Source organism: Ranitomeya imitator, chromosome 9, assembly GCF_032444005.1.
Source record: "Ranitomeya imitator isolate aRanImi1 chromosome 9, aRanImi1.pri, whole genome shotgun sequence".
NCBI lineage: Eukaryota > Metazoa > Chordata > Amphibia > Anura > Dendrobatidae > Ranitomeya > Ranitomeya imitator.
The window spans coordinates 40,224,842-40,248,779 of record NC_091290.1 but is presented as its reverse complement, the minus strand read 5'-3'; the positions used below and the strand labels follow the sequence as shown (position 1 = coordinate 40,248,779).

The window sequence follows — 23,938 nt, the reverse complement described above, 5'->3', positions numbered from 1 at the left end:
AAGGAATCCCAGGAATAATCTGTTTATCATTCTATTATTACATTATGATTCAACCTTCTTTCGTTAGTTCTGGGTATCTAATTTCAAGTTGGTCAACAGGGAGAAGGACTGGCCATCAAGATTTCTTAGAAATGCACACACCGCCGTCAGCTGTTGATAGATGGCTGTCCTTTCCTCTAGAACAGTGTTTCCCAAACTCCAGTCCTCACAGCTCCCAACATGTCATGTTTTCAGGATTTCCGTAGTGTTGTACAGGTGATGGAATTATTATTAAGGCATCAGAAATTGCCACAGATTCTCTCACCTGTGCAATACTTAGGAAGTCGTGAAAACATTATGTGTTGGAGTGCAGTGAGGACGGGTTTCGGGAAACACTGCCATAGAACAAATACTCTTTGTCTCCTGCAGTCTGAACTTGAGTCATCTCAATGTTTGGAATTTAATGGCCGTCTATCATCTAGAATTAGGTTGGTTTCACGCGTTGTTTTTTTACCCTCGTATGTAAAAATAGACCATCATTTCATTGTGTTGAACCCATTCGTGGTCTGTACTTCAGTTTTTAGAATCCTTTTTGCATCCATTTTTCTTTTATGAAGATAAACATCTTCTCCAACCCATAGTAAAACACAGACAGAACATGGATGACTTTTTTATTTCCATTGGCGAAAGTAATCTGCAACACGGATCAAAGTAAGACATGTATCAGTTTTCCTATTGCAAACAATGAGTCAGCAAAAAAAGAAGAATAGATGTGAAAAAGCACATTAATTCTTATAGGACAGTGATCTATCAGTAAAAGTAACAGCACACTTTCTTTTAAACAAAAAGGATACGTGAAAGCCCTTAGGAAAAAAATTGAAATTCCATGAAATTGGTAACGAATCAGGCATTTCCTAGATATTCTATTCTTGATGAACCTTAGTGAAGTGATGAGAGGTATGCTTTTGACGGGACGGAGACAAATTTTACTTTAAACATGTCAATTTGGAATGAATCGTGTGTAAGTCTTTAAAAAAAAACACAGGAGAAAGTTAAATAATCAGGAAGGTTACGTTAAGGTTGAAAAATCAAGAAGCAGAACACGGGAGGTGCAGACTTTTGACCCGTCAGTGCTGATTCATGATGAATCCGTGGAGACTGGTTAATTGTTAAGGTGTTAAAAGAAGTCGGAAAAGGAAATGCTGAGCGTGAAACCAACTCACAACCGCTCATCTCAGCCATGCAGAACAGTACTTATACTTGTAGAAGCCTATCCTCGCCCCTACCCAATGCATTACATAGCTTTCCCTCTTTACGTGCAGAACGTTACATGCCTTCCTCTTTATATGCATAGTTTCCAAATTAGGTCCCTCGTTGGCCTGATTTGGGGCATTATCCCCGTTTTCCTCTTTATATGCAGAGCATTACAGCCTTCTCCTTAACCCTATTGAGAGCATTGCACAGCTTTTCCTCTTTACATGCAGAGCCTTGAATGGCCTCTGCTCACCCTCATTCAGCAGCCTTACAGAGCCTTGCTGCAGAGCATTACACAAGCTCTCATCCTCCTCTAGACTACATAACCATTCCAGCTCACACGCAGAGCATTACAGCCTTCTTCTTAACCCTTAACACAGCTTTTCCTCTTTACATGCAGAGCCTTGCATGGTCTCTGATCACCCTCATTCAGCCACAATACAGAGCCTTGCTTCAGAGCATTACACAAGCTCTCCTCCTCCACCAGACTACATAACTGTGACGCCCCAGGGTCCTGGTCGTCACAGTGGCATTGCTTTCCTCATGGAGAGTGATGTCATGCTTGGAAGCGATGAAAGATCTCTTTTATCAGGTAACCACATACGCACAACATGTTCATACTCCAGGCCAGAAGGGGGAGCTCTGAACCCGGATTAAGGGGAACTTCCCTAATATTTTCTGGCTGGTGGGGAAGTTAGAAGTCAGAGGACAGAGGAGAGTGCAGTCAGACAGTGAGTGTCAGAAAGACTGAAGGGGCCGTTTAGCTGGAGTCGCTACAGCTCCTAGAGAAGGGAACCAGAGAATGAAAGGACAGCTTGTGGAAAGTGTGCAGGAGAGAAAGGGCACAGGAGAGTAACACCAGGGGAGCAGAGCAGTGATTTGGCTACCTCCCTGGCTAACGCAGACTCCGATAGCCGGAAGCCCGAGGCAGTGTCAAACTCTAAGAGGCATAGCTGAAACCGGCAGGACAGCTGAACTTTAAGTTACCTGTCCGCCTTTACACTCAGGAGGCACAGTGACATATAGGGCCTGGGTCGTGATAGAGACCCTGTAAAAAGGCTTGAGTCACCTGTCATACTGGTTTGTGTCCTAACCTATATGGAGGACAAAGAGGAACTGTGAGGACCTTATCAGAAGCCATAGGCAGTAAGAGACTACACCACCACTGCGCTTTGAGGAAGGCTTTCATCTCCACCTGGTAAAGGGGACTCTGGATTCACTTCCAAGCCGGCCGGACTCTGCCTGCCCTGTGATGCGGTGCCCTGGACTGCGGTTGCCTGACGCTTCAGTAAACCAGGTAAAAAGACTGCAAACCTGTCTCCTCGTTCTTCACTGCACCCCTCACCATCTTCACCTATTCACTGGAAGCCTTGGGGACCTACTTCACCTGTGGGAAGGTATACCATCTAGCTGCCATAACACCACCCCAGAGGACCCCTTAAAGCAGCGTCGGTCTCCACTGACCGAATACCACATGTGGCGTCATGAACATAAACTTTAATCAATATCCCTTTTACATGGGCGCCCAGGGTCACGGACAGGGTCGCTGCCTTGACACATCCCCTTAAGTACCAGACCCGCTACCGAGTACCCCGCGGCCCTGGCGATCGTTCCATAACCATTCCAGATCACATGCAGAGCATTACAGCCTTCTTCTTAACCCTACTGAGAGCATTACACAGCTTTTCCTCTTTACCTGCAGAGTCTTGCATGGCCTCTGATCACCCTCATTCAGCAGCATTACAGAGCCTTGCTGCAGAGCATTACACAAGCTCTCTTCCTCCTCCTCTTCCAGACTACATAGCCATTCTAGTTCACATGCAGAGCATTACAAAGCTTCGTGGTTTTTTTTACATCTTTAATCCATTTCCTCATGGAAAAATGGCATAGCCTGTCTTACACACCTGCGGAGCTTTATGGAGATTTACAATACGTTCAGCCGTTCCTGCGACTGATGGATTCTGCTTTATCCTGTATTTCATGTGCGGTTGTGTTATTGTTTTCAATGCCTTGCGTTCTCTTATGCAATAAACAAACAATATTACAGAAAAAATATATATATTATGTAGCTAATCCCCAGGCATGCATTAACACAATGACTTGTGACTCCCAGGGCTACTGAGTAATGGCAGGTAAATAAAGCAAATACACCACAGTGTCGCTAAGCATAGAGTTGAACTGAACCTAACATTTAATTTACAAGATATTGCATAAGTACTGACACCATTTCTAACATTGTGATTATAAGCAGGCCCAGATTATTACATGGTACGTACAACCAATGTCCCCGCGTTATCTGCCGGTTAGGGAATATTCTGGTGTCTTGAAATCCATCCTCTCTGAGTAGTCTGGAAAACACTGAATAAAAGCAGTTTTCTCAAAATCATATATGGTTATTGTTAAAAGAAGCAAATTTGCAATTTACCTCTTATTAAAAATCCCATTTGTTCTCAAGAGTAGTTGTTGTTTTTTTAAATTCTATTGTTTACTAATTGTTGCCTAAAGGTACCGTCACACTGAACAATATCGTTAACGATATCGTTGCTTTTTGTGACGTAGCAACGATATCGTTAACTAAATCGTTCTGTGTGACAGCGACCAACGATCAGGCCCCTGCTGGGAGACACAAAAACATTGAACTTTAGGAAGGCAAAGTTTGAACAGCTTAGAGATGCCCTTAATCTGGTAGACTGGGACAATATCCTCAGAAATGAGAATACAGATAATAAATGGGAAATGTTTAAGAACATCCTAAATAGGCAGTGTAAGCGGTTTATACCTTGTGGGAATAAAAGGACTAGAAATAGGAAAAACCCAATGTGGCTAAACAAAGAAGTAAGACAGGCAATTAACAGTAAAAAGAAAGCATTTGCACTACTAAAGCAGGATGGCACCATTGAAGCTCTAAAAAACTATAGGGAGAAAAATACTTTATCTAAAAAACTAATTAAAGCTGCCAAAAAGGAAACAGAGAAGCACATTGCTAAGGAGAGTAAAACTAATCCCAAACTGTTCTTCAACTATATCAATAGTAAAAGAATAAAAACTGAAAATGTAGGCCCCTTAAAAAATAGTGAGGAAAGAATGGTTGTAGATGACGAGGAAAAAGCTAACATATTAAACAACTTCTTCTCCACGGTATTCACGGTGGAAAATGAAATGCTAGGTGAAATCCCAAGAAACAATGAAAACCCTATATTAAGGGTCACCAATCTAACCCAAGAAGAGGTGCGAAACCGGCTAAATAAGATTAAAATAGATAAATCTCCGGGTCCGGATGGCATACACCCACGAGTACTAAGAGAACTAAGTAATGTAATAGATAAACCATTATTTCTTATTTTTAGTGACTCTATAGCGACAGGGTCTGTTCCGCAGGACTGGCGCATAGCAAATGTGGTGCCAATATTCAAAAAGGGCTCTAAAAGTGAACCTGGAAATTATAGGCCAGTAAGTCTAACCTCTATTGTTGGTAAAATATTTGAAGGGTTTCTGAGGGATGTTATTCTGGATTATCTCAATGAGAATAACTGTTTAACTCCATATCAGCATGGGTTTATGAGAAATCGCTCCTGTCAAACCAATCTAATCAGTTTTTATGAAGAGGTAAGCTATAGACTGGACCACGGTGAGTCATTGGACGTGGTATATCTCGATTTTTCCAAAGCGTTTGATACCGTGCCGCACAAGAGGTTGGTACACAAAATGAGAATGCTTGGTCTGGGGGAAAATGTGTGTAAATGGGTTAGTAACTGGCTTAGTGATAGAAAGCAGAGGGTGGTTATAAATGGTATAGTCTCTAACTGGGTCGCTGTGACCAGTGGGGTACCGCAGGGGTCAGTATTGGGACCTGTTCTCTTCAACATATTCATTAATGATCTGGTAGAAGGTTTACACAGTAAAATATCGATATTTGCAGATGATACAAAACTATGTAAAGCAGTTAATACAAGAGAAGATAGTATTCTGCTACAGATGGATCTGGATAAGTTGGAAACTTGAGCTGAAAGGTGGCAGATGAGGTTTAACAATGATAAATGTAAGGTTATACACATGGGAAGAAGGAATCAATGTCACCATTACACACTGAATGGGAAACCACTAGGTAAATCTGACAGGGAGAAGGACTTGGGGATCCTAGTTAATGATAAACTTACCTGGAGCAGCCAGTGCCAGGCAGCAGCTGCCAAGGCAAACAGGATCATGGGGTGCATTAAAAGAGGTCTGGATACACATGATGAGAGCATTATACTGCCTCTGTACAAATCCCTAGTTAGACCGCACATGGAGTACTGTATCCAGTTTTGGGCACCGGTGCTCAGGAAGGATATAATGGAACTAGAGAGAGTACAAAGGAGGGCAACAAAATTAATAAAGGGGATGGGAGAACTACAATACCGAGATAGATTAGCGAAATTAGGATTATTTAGTCTAGAAAAAAGACGACTGAGGGGCGATCTAATAACCATGTATAAGTATATAAGGGGACAATACAAATATCTCGCTGAGGATCTGTTTATACCAAGGAAGGTGACGGGCACAAGGGGGCATTCTTTGCGTCTGGAGGAGAGAAGGTTTTTCCACCAACATAGAAGAGGATTCTTTACTGTTAGGGCAGTGAGAATCTGGAATTGCTTGCCTGAGGAGGTGGTGATGGCGAACTCAGTCGAGGGGTTCAAGAGAGGCCTGGATGTCTTCCTGGAGCAGAACAATATTGTATCATACAATTATTAGGTTCTGTAGAAGGACGTAGATCTGGGTATTTATTATGATGGAATATAGGCTGAACTGAATGGACAAATGTCTTTTTTCGGCCTTACTAACTATGTTACTATGTTGGTCGCTGGGGAAAGTCCAGGACTTTATTTCGTCGCTGGATCTCCCGCTGACATCGCTGAATCGGCGTGTGTGACGCCGATTCAGCTATGTCGTCACTGGTAACCAGGGTAAACATTGGGTTACTAAGCGCAGGGCCGCGCTTAGTAACCCGATGTTTACCCTGGTTACCATTGTAAATGTAAAAAAACAAACACTACATACTTACATTCCCGGTGTCTGGTCATGTTCCTCGCCTTCAGCTTCCCGCACTGACTGGTGAGCGCCGGCCGTCCGTAAAGTACAACACAGTGGTGACGTCACCGCTGTACTTTACGGCCGGCGCTCAGTCAGTGCGGGAAGCTGAAGGCGAGGGACCTGACCAGACACCGGGAATGTAAGTATGTAGTGTTTGTTTTTTTACATTTACAACGGTAACCAGGGTAAACATCGGGTTACTAAGCGCAGGGCCGCACTTAGTAACCCGATGGTTACCTGGGAACTTCGGGATCGTTGGTCGCTGGAGAGCTGTCTGTGTGACAGCTCTCCAGCGACCAAACAGTGACGCTGCAGCAATCGACATCGTTGTCGGTATCGCTGCAGCGTCGCTAAGTGTGACGGTACCTTAAGTTTCTGACCACCTGGGCACTCTATCAGTGGTTGCCTGTCTCCTAGATAAGGAGCACATTTACTGGCCTTCGGCTCAATCTTGAGCTATGGGGACTTGATGGATGAACAATCTGTAGGAACCTTTATCTTGTGAAAGCCTTGATAGTAGGGATGAGTGAACTCAAACTGTAAAGTTCGGGTTCTAGTGTTCGGTGCTGAACCCCCAGCACGTACGTCTTACTGTACATCCGGTTTACTGTTCGGGTTCTGCAGACTAATAAAGCTTGTTGAAAGGCTGCAAGCTTTTCCGGTGTGGGCACTTCAAAACACCATCATAGCTCTGCCAAGTACTGTCATGTCTGTGATTGGCCGGCGCTCCATGTGAGAAAAATAATCATAATAATAATAATCTATATATATAATTGTCTAAGGGGTACTTTCGTCTTTCTGTCTGCAACTTCCGTAACGGAAATCCCGCGTCGCTGATTGGTCTCGCCAGCTGCCTGTCATGGCTGCCGCGACCAATCAGCGACGGGCACAGTCCGATTAGTCCCTCCCTACTCCCCGCAGTCAGTGCCCGGCGCCCGCTCCATACTCCCCGCAGTCAGTGCCCGGCGCCCGCATACTCCCCTCCAGTCACCGCTCACACAGGGTTAATACCAGCGGTAACAGACCGCGTTATGCCGCGGGTAACGCACTCCGTTACTGCTGCTATTAACCCTGTGTGTCCCCAACTTTTTACTATTGCTGCTGCCTATGCAGCATCAAGAGTAAAAAGATGTAATGTTAAAATAATAAAAAAACAGAAAACCTGCTATACTCACCCTCCGCTAAGTCATCTGGGTAATTTCGCAATGCATCCTGGGAACGGAAGATGGCGGCAGCCGCACGCTCATCACCTGCGCCAGAGCTTCGCTGGATTGGATCCCGGCAGGTGAGTATATATAACTATTTTTTTTATTTTAATTATTTTTTTTTAACAGGGATATGGTGCCCACACTGCTATATATTACGTGGGCTCTGTAATATACCGCGTGGCTACTATATACTACCTGGCCAGTGTTAGATGCTATGTGGGCTGTGTTATGTACTGCGTGGGCTGTGCTATATATTACGTGGCCAGTGTTATATACTGTGTGGGCAGTGTTATATACTACGTGGCTGCTATATACTGCGTGGGCTGTGTTATATATTATGTGGCCAGTGTTATATACTGCGTGGGCTGTGTTATATATTACATGGCCAGTGTTATATACTGCGTGGGCTTTGAAATTTACCGCGTGGCTGCTATATACTACCTGGCCAGTGTTATACACTGCATGTGCTGTGCTATATATTACGTGGCCAGGGTTATATACTGCATGGGCTGTGTTATATATTACGTGGCCAGTGTTATATACTGCGTGGGCTGTGTTATATATTACGTGGCCAGTGTTATATACTGCGTGGGCTGTGTAATATACCGCGTGGCTGCTATATACTACCTGGCCAGTGTTATATACTGCGTGTGCTGTGCTATATATTACGTGGCCAGTGTTATATACTGCGTGGCCTGTGTTATATACTACATCGCCTGTGTTATATACTGCGTGGCTGCTATATACTGCGTGGGCTGTGTTATATACTGCGTGGGCTGTGTAATATACCGCGTGGCTGCTATATACTACCTGGCTAGTGTTATATACTGCGTGGCCTGTGTTATATATTACGTGGCCAGTGTTATATACTGCGTGGCCTGTGTTATATACTACATCGCCTGTGTTATATACTGCGTGGCTGCTATATACTGCGTGGGCTGTGTTATATAGTACGTGGGCTGTGTTATATACTGTTTGGGCTGTGTTATATACTGCGTGGCCACTGTTATATATTGCGTGGCCTGTTTTAACGTATCGGGTATTCTACAATATGTTTGTATATAGCAGCCACATAGTATATAGCACAGGCCATGTCGTATTTGTCTGCTATATACTACATGGCTCCTATATACTACGTGGCCTGTGCTATGTACTATGTGGCTGCTATATACATACATACATACATATTCTAGAATGCCCGATGCGTTAGAATCGGGCCACCATCTAGTAATAATAATAAAAAAGACATGGGGTCCCCCTTATTTCTGATAAGAAGAGCAGATAAGCAGACAGCTGGGGGCTACAGTCCTCAGCTGTCAGCTTTATCTTGGCTGGCTATCAAAAATAGAGGGTCTCCCACGCTGTTATTTAAAATTATTCAAATTAATAATTTAAAAAAACGGCATGGGGTCGCCCCCATTTTTGATTGCCAACCAAGGTAAAGCAGACAGCTGAGGACTGTAGCCCAGTCCAGCCACACATTTCATTGTCGTCGATTCTTCTTGTGTCTTCTTTCTTTATCATTAAGGTTTTGCATCCGTATGTTACCACAGAAAAGATCAAACTATGTACGAGCTGTGTCTATGTCGCCAGTGAAATGTTTTTCGATTTGAAGACCTTGTCCAGTGACTTGATTTGCCCTTAGTTATTCTCCTATTGACTTCCTGTGTTTGGTTACCAACTATTTTCTATACAGCTAACAAGCAATGCTCTGAAGCTGGCTAGATCCAGTGTCCCTGTCCATTGTTTTCAGTGTTCCTGCGCTCCTCCGATGCCGCGCCATGGCTTGCAGCTTCGGGGAGAATGTTGTTTCGGTATGGTCCCTCATTAATAAAATCCCAAATGTCTACACCTCTATAATATTACGTCTATCTGAAACCATAGACTCAAAAAGGCTACTTTGTCTGGCAGATTGCAGAAGAACCAGAGCCTTCATGCTTTAAAGGGAATCTGTCACCCCTTTTTTTCGATTTGAGATAAAAATATGGATCAATTGTGCATGAGCTCTACATTGCAGCAGTACCTTTCATATCCTCCGATTCCACACCTTTGCTGAGAAAATGCCTTTGTAATCTCTCCATTTTCCTATGTAAATTACCTCAGTCCGGTACGATGGGTGGGGCCTATTTGCCATTTCTCCCCACCTCCTGCCTTGCTCTACGTATTAATTTTTCTTCTTTCCTGCCTCGGCGTTGTTTTCCTGCGCCTGCGCATTGAAGTGGCCTTTCACGCGTGTGCTGTATGTTTTGCCCAAGAGTGGGCAAAGCATAAAAATCATTATTGCGCATGCGCCATTTTACATTACCCCATGCAAGGGGGCATAGAATGTAATGAAAAATGTGGGCGCATGCGCAATAGTGATTTTACAGTATGTTTTGACCACAGTTGGGTAAAGCATACTGCGCAGGCGCTAAAGGCCATTTCAATGCGCAGGCGCAAGAAAACAACGCCAACGTAGGAAAGAAGAAACATTAATGCGTAGAGCAAGGCAGGAGGTGGGGAGAAACGGCGAATAGGTCCCGCCCATCGGACCAGACCGAGGTAATTTATATAGAAAAATGGAGATATTACAAAGTTATTTTCTCAGCAAAGGTGGGGAATTGGGGGATATGAAAGGTACTGCTGTAATGCAGAGCTCATGCACAATTGATCCATATTTTTATCTCAAATCGAAAAAAAGGGGGGACAGACTCCCTACAGGGATCTGGTTTTAAAACGGAGTCCACTGGATTGCTTCCACAAAAGAGCTACTATCCGGAGAAGCAAACCAGAGGCAAGACAATAGTCGGAGAGGCTGGTCAGAACCAGGAAATTAGTGTAGGGATTAAATTGTAAAGAAGGAGGAAAGTCAAAAATCAAGCCTAGGAAATAAAACAGGAATGTCCACTGGGAGAATAGCTAAGCACAAATTACACAGAATCAAGTCAGATCATAACTGGCAGTGGACATCATAATTTCAGGAGCTTAAATAGCTTGGAGCCAAACCAAAACGACACTGCAGCTAGTCCTATATCTCCCAGTTTGGATGGAACTACAAGTCACAGAGGACACAAAACTAGAACTGTTGCCCCACTTCACTTGCAATGAGAGCGTGGTGTCACCACAAATTAGTCAACAGAAATAGTGGCAGGACACTTTGGAACATTCAGTCTCCAACCTGTCTTCTATTTCTACTGCACTACCCCAAAATCCATTTAGTGCATTACTGACACTAATATCCAATATTGACCTCAAAGACTAGATCACTCAAGGAATTGTTAATCTAGGAGCTATTAGTGAGGATCATAATCCATTTCTTTTCTCCAGCATTATGGATGAGTTTGGAATCCCTAAATAGGATTTCTATAAATATCTTCATCTGAGGCATCTTATACAATCACTGCACATGCAAAATAATACTCCCTTGGCTTTTCATGCAAATTTTTTTCTTAAATCCTAAACGAATATCAAAAAGGTATCAAGCGATACAATTCTGATGTCAAGTCAGAGCTACACTCATTGCAGCTTAAATATTAAAAGAAAACTGAAACGCTAAACAATGGCTTTTTGCAACATCTTTCCAGAACTTCTGAATCTGGGTGCAACAATTACTAGGAATTCACAATTATATTATCATATAGGTGGCATTATTCCTTTGTTTTGTTAATTCCCTTGTGTGCTACATATAAAGCATGCTCAACATATAGTCAACCCACTGCTTCTCAAGCAGGTCCTCTCCACCGCTGGACCAGGTCCTCGTTGACATGCTGCAGTAGTGATGTCATGGCTTCGCCACCCATGACTGCTGTAGTTTACCACTGAAATCATTAGTCTTATGCTGACGATCTTGGCATCCCCTCTGAGACCAGTGATTGACTGCAGTGGTTGCAGATGCTGTTAAGGTGATGTCATCATTGCAGCACATCAACGAAGAACAGAGCATCAGCAGAGAGGCATCTCTGGAGAAAGTGGTGGATGAGCAAAGTTGAGTTTGTTATTTTTAACCTATACAAGCCTAGGAAAATGATATATACAAGGGTTTATTTTAAATTATTTTAAACTATATGATTCTATACAAGCCTAGGTAATAAAAAAACGAATGACTGGAAATTCATTTTTTTCTCTGACTTTACCAAACTGTGAAAGAAGAAGAAACATCCACCCCTTCACAAAGCTTCTGATCACGGATAACTTAAAGGGGTTTTCTACTATGCCAATATTGACAACCTATCCTAATGATAGAACAATATCAGATTGAGGGGGGAGGGGGACACCTGCCTCCGGCACCAATCGGCTGCTTCTAGCTCCGGCAGTAGCTGAATGTAGACACTTTGCGGAACAGAAATCCACAACTCTGTACACAGTGTAGTAGTCGCTCCTGGGTACTGCAGTTCTGCTCACAAGTGAAATGAATACGGATTGGCTATGAATATTGGCATGGTGAAAAATCCCTTTGAGAAAAATGCAAACATCTTTTCAAAAATATAAATCTTTACATATTCAAAAGATGGGTCAGAAACCTCAAAGCAAATTTGGCATATGTACTACTCATCATATCGAAATCTAGAATAAAGGAATACTCATCCGCCTACTCTAAATTAGTGGACGCTGATGTCTCCATTCAAAAAGAGGTAGGATAGTTACGAGAAAAAGCTATAGATCTTGAAGATCCATCCAGACGTAATATTATTAAAATATCATCAGAAGAATTTCACCAATTTCTACATCAATTGTTCAAAACACTGCTTTCCTCACATACAACGATTACACGATTGATAGAGCACATCGTATACTGAAAGCCTGAACAGCTCCTGAGAAAGCCCCAAGAGACATCTTGACATGCATTCATTTTTTATCAAACTGAAGAATGATTGCTGGCAGAAATATGTAAGAAAATACTAATCTTCTTGTTCTGATATCTTGATATTCTTTGATTTATCTCAAACCACCCTGCAAGCCTGTAGGAAATGTATGCCGATCACCTAAACACTACAGGAAGCCAATATCATATAAATGCTGTAGGGTTTCCCCATAAAACGTATCATTAGCTTCAATCAAGCGTCACTGGAATAATACCAGTTTGTGAACTGCAGAGTGACGCCACCGGGTGGGCGCTGTCATCATTGTGACTACATCCAATGCAATCAAAGTATTTAAAACCAATGGACCCATTTGGATATCTACAGAAAGAAGGGACATACAATGACCCAAAATCTTGGACATATAGAACATGGTATCTCAACGATTGGGGGGTGAAATTGAAAAGTTTACAGTAATTCATTTTTGGTGACGTTTGAAATTTAATTTCTTCAGTAGATGAAAGCATTGAGCTTCTTCACAAAGTGGAACTTGGTCAAGGCAACATATATCTCATCATCTTCTCATCCGGCCAAGACCTCTTAATAGTACATTTATTTAGGTAAGAAAAAAGTCTCAATTTATCATCATTTTCTCTACCCCATTCTCCAGTCTCAATTCATAACCATTTGCTGTTCCTCATCCCCAGTCTCAATACAGCATTATTTGCTGTACTCCACCCCCAGTCTCAATTCATAATCATTTGCTGTACCACATCCCGAAGTCTTAATTCTTAATCATTTTCTGTACCTCATCCCCAATCTCAATTCAGCAACCTTTGCTGTACCCCATCCCCCAGTCTCAATTCATAATTATTTGCTCTACCCCATCCCCCAATTTCAATTAATAATTGTTTGCTGTATCCCATCTACCAGTCTCAATTCATAATGATTTGCTGCACCCCATCCCCCAGTCTCAGTTCATAATGATTTGTGGTACCTCTTCCCCAGTCTCAATTCATAATCATTTGCTGTACCCATCCCCCCAGTCTCAATTCTTAGTCATTTGCTGTACACCATCCCCATTTCAATTTATAATCATTTGCTGTACCCCACTCTCCAGTCTCAATTCATCATCATTTGCTCCCCCCACACCCATTAATTCATTTTATTTAATTTATTTTTTTTAAAGACTTTTTTATACTTACCTCTCATATGATCCCCTGCAGCTCCACTCTCGGTGTCCAGCACAAGTATATGCCAGCGTGATTATGTCATTGAATAAGGTGCCGTCACAGACAAGGCAGAGGGAGCTCCTAGCTGCATGCACTGCCATTCCGTTGACAGCCATGGAGCTCCAGGAAAGCTCCCTTTGCTGTCGAGATGAGCGTGGCAACCCACCTCTGCCCCTGGGGCCCGGTGAACAGAAGCAAAAGAGGGGGGATGAACTGGGTCTGGGCCCCTCCTCTTTGCTTCTGCTCACTGGACCCTACACACCAGTAAGGGTAGCAATGCCCTGATGGCGTCCCTGTGTACACAACTCTGCCTCACCTATTTTATCTTATGCCATCTACATCAACATAGTTGCATGTTTTTATATCATTTCTTTGTAAGCTGGTTTCCACCACAAATCAACAATCCTGTACTCTACTTAACTGTGCCTGCAGAATGGAGCTTATAATAAGTAAGCACAACAGAGCTGATATAAGCAGGGCCGAGCTGTTTTTTACTACTTCTGCAGATAAATGAGTGATGTAGAACTGAAAATGACATTCTGGTGATGCATGTGACAGAGAATTATCTTCTGCTGTATGCATCAGCAAAGTAGCCTTTGCAGTTTCACATCACTGATCTACCAGCAGTGTCAGCTATGCAGTGCTCCACTGCGCAGGCAAAGCAAAGAACAGTACAAGACTGTTGATTTCTTCTGGAAACCAGCTAACAGATCAATGATGTAAAAACATACATTCAGCTATGTTAATGCAGATGACAGAAGATAAAATCAGACTGACACACTATTGTCCAGGACCATACAATGCACAGAAGAATAGAGTGTATTCTAAACATGAATTCACTCTATGTGAGTAATAGAGGCATAGCAGAGCTGTGGAGAAAACCAGCTGAGAGACTGCATGTACGGCCAAAAACAGTGGAACTACAGCAGGACAGATTCAACAGCAACTGGAGGATAGATAGTGCCATGATTGGCATCCTTAGGGGGAGGGTTCATAATTGCAAAATGGAGCAGATTTAACAATGAGTTATATTGGCACAAATTAATAACTATCTATGTACATTGTTATAGGACAACATTGTGATTCTGAAAATAACCCTTTAACCCCTTTACCCCCAAGGGTGGTTTGCACGTTAATGACCAGGCCAATTTTTACAATTCTGACCACTGTCCCTTTATGAGGTTATAACTCTGGAACGCTTCAACGGATCCTGATGATTCTGACATTGTTTTCTTGTGACATATTGTACTTCATGACAGTGGTACAATTTATTTGATATTATCTGTGTTTATTTGTGAAATAATTTGAATGAACTCGGCTTCAGGAAAATGGCCGCCGCGATCTCCATCTGCGCACACCGCGGCATCCCGATATTTTCCCACCTACCCAGCCCTCCTGTTAGGGTCTTCAGGAAAAATGCTTGAATTTCCCATTGACTTCCATTATACTCGGTATTCGAGTCGAGAACGTTCGAGCTTCTGACCTGCTCGATTCGAGTACCAAGCACTCAAACATTTTAGTGTTCGATCATCACTAGTCACCACACTTCCCGTAAAAAATGCAATAAAAGGTGATTCAAAATTGTACCTTAAAACGATACCAATAAAAAGTTTGTGATTACAAGATTCTGACATTTTTAACCCCTAAAATATATTCAAGCTACACAAGAGTGGCATCAACTTAACCATACCAAGCTGAATAATCATTCATGTTGCATCCGTAGATCACTTTTACAGCAGACTGAATGTGGTAAAAATCAAACTCAAAAAACAATGGTGGAGAATTTAATTTTTTCACCAATTCACTGAACATAGATTTTTTTGCTGTATTTCACTATAATATATTGTAAAATAAATACTAAATTTCATCCCCAAACAAAGCCCTTCTTTTGGCAATTTTGAAAAGTAAAACTCTTATGGCTCAAGAAAGAAAAGTAGGAAAAAGTGAAAATGCAAAAAGGAATACCTGTCATGGTGGAAGGAGGTTAATTAGGTAACTACTAGTGATGAGCAAACATGCTGGGATAAGGTGGAACCTGAGCATGCTCGGGTGCTAACAGAGTGTCTTCGGCGTGCTCGAATACTATGTTTGGCTGCATGTCTTGCGGCTGTTCGACAGCTGCAACGCATGCAGGGATTGTCTAGCAAACAGGAAATTCTGCATCTGTTGTGGCTGTCGAACAGCCGCAAGACATGCAGCTAAGCATAGTATTCGAGCACGCCGAAGACACTCTATTAGCACACGAGCATGCTCAGATAACACCTTATCCCAGCATTCTCGCTCATCACTAGTACGGTAACTACTTTCTTATCTGCCTCACTGCTTACAATGCTGCAGTCCCTGAAGGGAGTGATCTGATCTTTTCATTTGGAGCTGGTGCTTGCACAGGGGATCTCAACTGTGTCCGACCCTGACGGGGGCTGTAAAGACATCGTGTGCACATACCCTAACACTGTCTATGCGCCTGCAGTGGTCAAATTGATTTTTTTTCTGTTACGCGCACACAGAGATGAACTTTAAAGCTGATATTCTGCAGCTGCAGAAATCATAGGACCTTATTTACAAGTCAGTTGTCTTTTTGCACTAAAGGAATTATTTTTTTTTACCTTAATGTGTACTTTCTGCTGTCCTAAAATTTTAATATTAGTAGGCCTTACTTTGGTAACCTTTCCGTTTAATCCACAGAGCAGAAGCACAGGGACCTTACTGCATGGATTTCACAGATATGTAGTGTGGTTAGGAATGTCCTACTTAGGCTTTATTCACACATCAGTATTTTTGATCAGTATTTTTATGCTAAAACCAGGAGTGTCTACAAAACCCAGAACCGGTGTTAATCTTTCAATCACAGTTTTTTTCTGTAAGTTCCACTCCTGGTTTTGGCATACCAACATTGATGCAAAATACTGACCAAATACTGATGTGTGAATAATCCTTATTCAATGAGAACGCAAGACGCAATAGGCACTAGTGATGAGCGAACGTGCTCGTGTAGAATAGCAGGAACGCGGGATGCAGTGACGAGCAGGAGGCAGAACAAGAGTTAAAGGGTTTATTACAAGGGATACTCCTCGCAGGGAGAGAAAGGGTAAAAAGGGGAGTAAAACTGGGATTAGTGTCAGGGTGAGAACAAACGGTTATGAAACACGTAAACTTATCAGTCTGATGGTTTCCGGGCTGTGGAAGTCTGAAATCTCACTGTGGCGCTGTAGATAACGCGTGAAGTCTCAGGCCTGTTCATGAAGGAATTTGATGCACTATCTCTTGACGGAAGTGGCGTATCCTGGCTCCCCGAGGCGAGGTTCTGGGTTACCGGAACGACGCACGTGGGGTGAAGCAGTCTCTAACACCGCTGGAAAGTGTCTCAGTCCAGTGGCGGTGACGGGGATAAAGCTACCCGGCTCTAGATGATTCGCCTGGTCAGGTTTAGGCCGCGTACTCACGGCAGTTAGCGAAACGATGCGGGTCAGACTCTCAGTCGCAGGGGTGAGAGGGCACACAAATCTACGTCACTCACAGTCTGTGTGCGCAACGGCTGAGGAGCTGCAGCATGGGCCTGGACTATCGCGTAGACACATGGAGAGTGAGTCAACCTTCTACTGCTGCGTGCTCTGTCTTCCCGCCAAGTGTCCCGCTTTCCCGTGTACCGCACCTTTTATGCCTGACACGCCCCCTACAGTCGAGTGCAAAGGTCTGTCCAGGTCAGAAAGCTTCCCCCCCCGGCAACAACGGTGGCAGCCCCAGGGCCATATTTGCCACTAGACACTTGAGGGCACATGCCTAGGGCGGGACGATGCGGGAGGCGGCACCTGAGCAAGATTTTTTTGTTTGTTTTTTATTTATTTAAGTCCTGGGTCACCTCCCGACCGACATCGAGATCCCTGGGATGGGAGGGAGATGAGCCATGCATACAGGAGGTGGGGCATATGAGCCATGCATATGGGATGGGAGGGAGATGAGCCATGCATACACGGGGGGATATGAGCCATGCATACAGGAGGGGGGGAATATGAGCCATGTATATGGGATGGGAGGGAGATGAGCCATGCATGCAGGAGGAGGGATATGAGCCATGCATACAAGATGGGAGGGGGCATTATACAGTATGGAGCATCATGTGGGGTCATTATACAGTATGGAGCATCATGTGTGGCCATTATACAGTATGGAGCACTGTGTGGCCATTATACAGTATTGAGCATTATGTGGGATCATTATACAGTATGGAGAACTGTGTGTGGACATTATACAGTATGGAGCATCACGTGTGGCCGTTATACAGTATTGAGTATCATGTGTGGCCAATGGCCATTATACAGTATGGTGCAATGTGTGGCCATATTTTTGTTTGCTTATAATTATTGTATATAAAACAGTGTGATCAGCAGTGCTAAATGGGTGTGGTTGGGACATGGATATGGGTGTGACTAGTTGTGAAATGGGTGTGGTCAGAGGCGTGGCCTTAAATTTGCGGCGGCGCACCACGCGCGCCGCAAACTATATGCCTCTTTCCCTTCTTCAAAAGTTGGGAGGTATGGTACCGCATTTGCCAGATCACAGCAAGTGCCGCAAATCCCATAGGGAATGAATGAGGCCGAATGCAGTGTTGCCGTAAGTGATCTGTTACACGGCAGATGCAGAAAAACTGCCCGATCTGCTGCAAAAGGCGATTTTCACATCAGCGATTCTTGCCAAAGTCACTGCTGATAGTGTCATACTCACCAAAGGGGGAGGCAGCACTAAAAGTGCCTAGGGCAGCAGAAACTCTAAATACGGCCCTGGACAGCCCCGATGGTTCTGGAACCAACACGAGAGAGGCATCACCGGCCCGGTCCATCTTCTTACAATCATAAAATTGGAGCATTCTTTTACCTGGAAAAATGAGGCGCACGGGAAAAAAGTACTGAAACAATGGAAGAATTCTGAATGTTTGAGGACTTTCCTATTACACCTCATTATTTTGTTATCTTTACGTTCCGAGAATGATACAGTTTTGAGCACAGAACAATTTTTTGTTTTCCTGGACATATACAAAGGCGATGTTAATAACATAATTACTTTTTGCCGTACCCCATACACAAATCAATTATAACCATGAAAGTCCTAGTAAATGTATTTGATCATCTGCTAAAAATGAAATGATATATGCAATATATCTCAATGTGAATTTTTCATCAAATACATGACATGATTACATGAGTGTGATAAATGGAAATGTTAAACCGTATCCAATAAAGGCTAAGTGCTCAGAAAGCAGAAAAAAATTACTATGGAAAAATAGTCCCCAATGATTTATACTCTGATAGGAAATATCAATCGCCAAGGTTTGCAAAATGAAGGGCAGGCTGCAGATTTCACCTGATGCCAACAAGCTGCTGTTTTACCTGCACATCATTAGGATCATACAAAGAGTAACTACATTTTGATTTTATTTATTTCTTCCCACATTTGGTAAGCAGTTTAATTGCCTGCTGATTAGTGGCGGTCTTGGTTCTGAGACCCCCCCTTGATTGCTCAATACATGCTTGCTTTGTAGCCTACACTTTTGTATGCGATCCGTGTGCCGTCCACTTTTAACATTGCAGTGAATAGGAGAAGCTTATCATTTATCTTTCACACAAGAAAATCACTGATCGCCCAATCTGAAACACTGACCCAACACTGCTGAAACTCAGATCCAAAACACCGATCAAAATCATATTTTTGTTTTTGCATACCAGAAAAATCACTGACGTCCAAATGAGGCTTAAACCAATAAAGTATCTCTCCATGTTGTCACTTCTAGGGCTCATGCTGACAACCGATTTTTGCGTTTTTTATCCCTGATTTTCACTGCAGGCATTGCAGGACCTTAGATATCCATGGTTACGTCCACTAGCAACCTTCTGACTAATTGTCACTATATCAGTGGTCGTAACCATGGATACATAAGGTCCTGCAATGCCTGCGCATGAGGAAAGAGACATAGAGAATCAGACAAACTATACTACATTTCTAATTAGAGGTATTTTCTATTATTATTATTATTATACCTACTACGTATTGGGATAGGATCTTGGAGATGGGAATACCCCTTTAACCCCTTACCGACATCGAGCGTAATAGTACGCCGATGTTCGACTCCCCCCTTTGATGTGGGCTTCGGCGGTGAGCCCACATCTTTCCCAGCACATATCAGCTGTTTTGAACGGCTCACATATGGCTGGAATAGCCGCGGGTGGAATAGACGCGGGTGGAATCGCGATCCACCCACTGCTACTAACCCCTTAAATACCTCTGTCAAATGCTGACAGCAGCATTTAACAAGCACTTTCAGCAATCGCGCCAGAAATACGCACATCGGTGACCCCCATCACGTGATCGCGAGTCACCGGTGTGTTAGCATGACAACCAGAGGTCTCCTGCAAATAAATGCAATAACGGGCGATCAAAAGAACGTATCTGCACCAAAATGGTATCACTAAAAATGTCAGCTCGGCACGCAAAAAAATAAGCCCTCACCCATCCCAAGATCACGAAAAATGGAGACGCTACGGGTATCGGAAAATGGCACAATTTTTTTTTTGTAACAAAGTTTGGAATTTTTTTTCACCACTTAGATAAAAATAACCTAGACATGTTTGGTGTCTACGAACTCGTAATGACCTGGAGAATCATAATGGCAGGTCAGTTTTAGCATTGGCTGAACCTAGTAAAAAGACAAACAAAAAACAATTGTGGGACTGCACTTTTTTTGCAATTTTACCGCATTTGGAATATTTTTTCTCGTTTTCTAGTACATGACATGGTAAAATCAATGATGTCGTTCAAAAGTACAACTCGTCCTGCAAAAAAACAAGCCCTCACATGGACATATTGACGGAAAAATAAAAAAGTTATGGCTTTGGGAAGAAGGGGAATGAAAAAGCAAAACCAATAAAAGCTTCAGGGGTTAAGGGGTTAAAGAAAAAATTGTCTCTGGAAAATGTTACATACCTTCGTGTGAACCTGCCCTGACTGAAAGTCTAAGGCAGGGGTGTCAAACTGCATTCCTGGAGGGCTGCAAACAGGTCATGTTTTCAGGATTTCCTTGTACTGCACAGGTGATAATTTAATCACCAACTCATTATTTGTGTAGGTGATTAAATTATCACCTGTGCAATACAAGGAAATCCTGAAAACATGACCTGTTTGCAGCCCTCGAGGAATGCAGTTTGACACCCCTGTCTAAGGCTTTGTCCACGTCACATTTGGCTCTGCGTTCGTGGCTCCGTCAGGCTTTATAGCCAGTCGCCCGCAAAACGGGATTCACGTGGCCACCGGCCATAATGATGCAGACAGAATCACCGTGTGCTCTCGGCCATCATTTTCGGTCATATTCGCATTTTATTCGCTGCCTGCCCAAACTAGGCATATACGGCTGAAAAAGATGAAATGATATGGACACTTTTAGAAATGGTGTGTCGGGGTCATTGTTATTGTATGGGGCACAATAGCGGGGTATTGTTCCTGTGCAGGGTCCAGAGGGATAATTATTACTGTCTCGACACTGGTTATAGAGGAGGAAAAATGAGATGATAAAGTGATGTCAGATATGTCTGTGTGTTCCATTCTGCAGTGACCAGTCGTGGATGGCAGCAGTGGTCATAGAATGTGCAGTCACGTGCCGACTAGACGTGCGCTGCTAGTCAGAATGTGGCCGGGAGTATGCAAATCTCATACTGGCAGTCACATGACCGCCTGACTAACCTTGAAACACGTAGACCTGTGTCCATCTTTCACCACCCCTGTATGTCTCCCATATGAATTTTTAATCTCTGTTTTTTTTTAATGGTCGCAAATCAAGACATGTTTTAACACACTTATCTATTTTTGCTATGGATGCTGGATTTTTTTCTTTTTTTCTGCTAACACCCCTTCATAGGTATGGAATGGATCTTCCAGCTGCGCCAAATTAGCAGCGCTCATACCTAGCACTTATATTCCAGCTCCAGTGTTGTCTGTGTGCAAAACTATTGGAAAATGTATGTGGCCTTAGAAATGAATGAAATAAAAGTATATGTACATATTGATTTCATAATGTTGTAATTCTCATTAAAGCAAATTATAGTCATAGTAAATTATTGCGGGGCACATGCTTCTGTAACATGGCCATATCCAGGGAGGTAATGTTCTGTTTGTCGCTTCCCGTGACCCCTAGAGGCCAAATCATCATATAACATATTGCTACAGGTAACATGAAGCTCATGGGCTCCAATGGGATCCCCAATTATTGCAAGTCTTTAATAGCATTAGTCTTTTCATATAGGCCAGAGAGACTTTTTGGGCCCCATAGGTTCTAGGCCCGTTTGTAGATTGTGAGCCCTCGCGGGCAGGGTCCTCTCTCCTCCTGTACCAGTTGTGACTTGTATTGTTTAAGATTATTGTACTTTTTTTTATTATGTATACCCCTCCTCACATGTAAAGCGCCATGGAATAAATGGCGCTATAACAATAAATAATAATAATAATAATGCGCCTATCTGTCATCACCAGGGAACAGCACCGGTATGAGTGGGACTTGATGCCTGCAGTTTCACTACTCTCCACTAGAGGTCGAATAAGTCTTCGGGCTCGTGTGCGAGTCTTGGAAAGTGGCTGTGACTGTATATAGGGCATGCAGCAGCAGCAGCAGCGCACAGCACGGTCCTATATATCCAGGAGCCCCGAGCAGACGGCCGTAGACGCAGGGCCATGCACTCAGCAGGCACCATTGGAATACAAGCAGCAATGGGATTATAACTCCGGAGAACTCTGCCTCCATATTGCAGAAGGTGAGAGCCCTGTAACCTTTATCTTCAGGATAACTGTGTTGTCTTTGTGTTTCCTGTGACTTTTTCTCATACACCTAAAAAAAAAATCAATCTTTTTATTATTATTTTTTTGCCAGTTTAGAAATGTAAGGCAGAGGCGGTAGCTGTGAAATTTTTTGTGCTGTAATATTTTTTTTTTATCTTCCGATATCCCCTGCAAGGTGTTAAAATAATATGACATAGAGGAGAGGCGGTGACGGTCATCATATTAGATCATGCTCGGTCTGATTGTATGTTCTACATGTAAAGTTATAGAGCGGATCCGCTTCTCTATAGATCGGCGCCATCACTACTGTGCCAGGATTGATACTAGTGACATGGAACATGTATAGGAACATAGACTTTTTTTTGGCACTGGAAAGATATATAGTTGTATAGTTCTTGTAATGCTGAAGAAGTGGTTGCACATAAAAGTTATTGGGTAAGTTTTACACTTTGTGCCTTGTTGTGCCGGGCGACGCCACTTACGGCACCAACAAAAGCATCAATTTTTTGAGTCCAGAAAAGCAATCATGTTGTTGACCGATGCCCCCCATAATCAGCGGTTTAGCTAAGGTGGGACTAATGGGGCATCTGCTTGGAGGAGCTGTCAAGTGGTATTTAGATACCGGAATGGGGGAAATTGGCTGAGCATTGTGTAAGGGTGTACTGTAGATTGGAGGATGGCGGGGCATGTGCACAATGGGGTGCCAGCTGGGGCACCAATTGCAATTCTTTCATGGTATGTAGACACAGAGTTAGGGACGCAAACTGATTTTTTGCCCCTTGGGAAAGAAAACCTATCAACAGCTCTGGGGTCGGTGGGGCATTTGCCCAAAGGATGCCAACAGGGACGTCAACAACTCTTCCTTGGCATGTAGATACAGGGTTAAGGCAACAAACTGAATCCTAGCCCCCAGAAAAGGAAAGCTTAGGTACAGCTCTGGGGTTGGTGAGGCATGTGCCCAAAGGATGCCATCAGGGACACCAACAACAACTCTTCCTTGGCATGTAGATACAGGGTTAAGGCAACAAAGTGAACCCTAGCTGCCAGGAAAGCAAATCCTTGCTATAGATTTTGGGTTGCTGGGGCATGTGCCCAAAGGATGCCATCAGGGACACCAACAACAACTATTCCTTGGCATGTAGATACAGGGTTAAGGCAACAAACTGAATTCTAGCCCCCAGAAAAGGAAAGCCTAGGTACAGCTCTGGGGTTGGTGAGGCATGTGCCCAAAGGATGCCATTAGGGACACCAACAACAACTCTTTCTTGGCATGTAGACACAGGGTTAAGGCAACAAAGTGAACCCTAGCCGCCAGGAAAGCAAATCCTTGTTATAGATTTTGGGTTGGTGGGGCACGTGCCCAAAGGATGCCATCAGGGACACCAACTGCAATTCTTCCTTGGCATGTACATACAGGGTTAAGGCAACAAACTGAATTCTAGCCCCCAGAAAAGTAAAGCCTAGGTACAGCTCTGGGGTTGGTGAGGCATGTGCCCAAAGGATGCCATCAGGGACACGAACAACAACTCTTCCTTGGCATGTATATACAGGGTTAAAGCAACAAAGTGAACCCTAGCCCCCAGGAAAGCAAATCCTT

The 23,938-nt window shown here is 43.3% G+C and overlaps 1 protein-coding gene across 3 annotated transcripts in view; it reads left to right on the top strand.

Annotated features, from left to right (window-relative positions):
- The first annotated feature begins 22,138 nt into the window (after positions 1-22,138).
- The window catches only part of CHRM1 (cholinergic receptor muscarinic 1), a 204,890-nt gene continuing 203,090 nt past the window's right edge, over positions 22,139-23,938 (top strand). For 2 of the 3 annotated variants that reach the window (XM_069738779.1, XM_069738778.1), the window contains exon 1: positions 22,165-22,316. The gene's annotated coding sequence lies outside the window, so the exon portion shown is untranslated. Of the gene's footprint in view, positions 22,317-23,938 lie in introns of all 3 variants that reach the window. The other variant, XM_069738777.1, reaches the window with a different exon arrangement.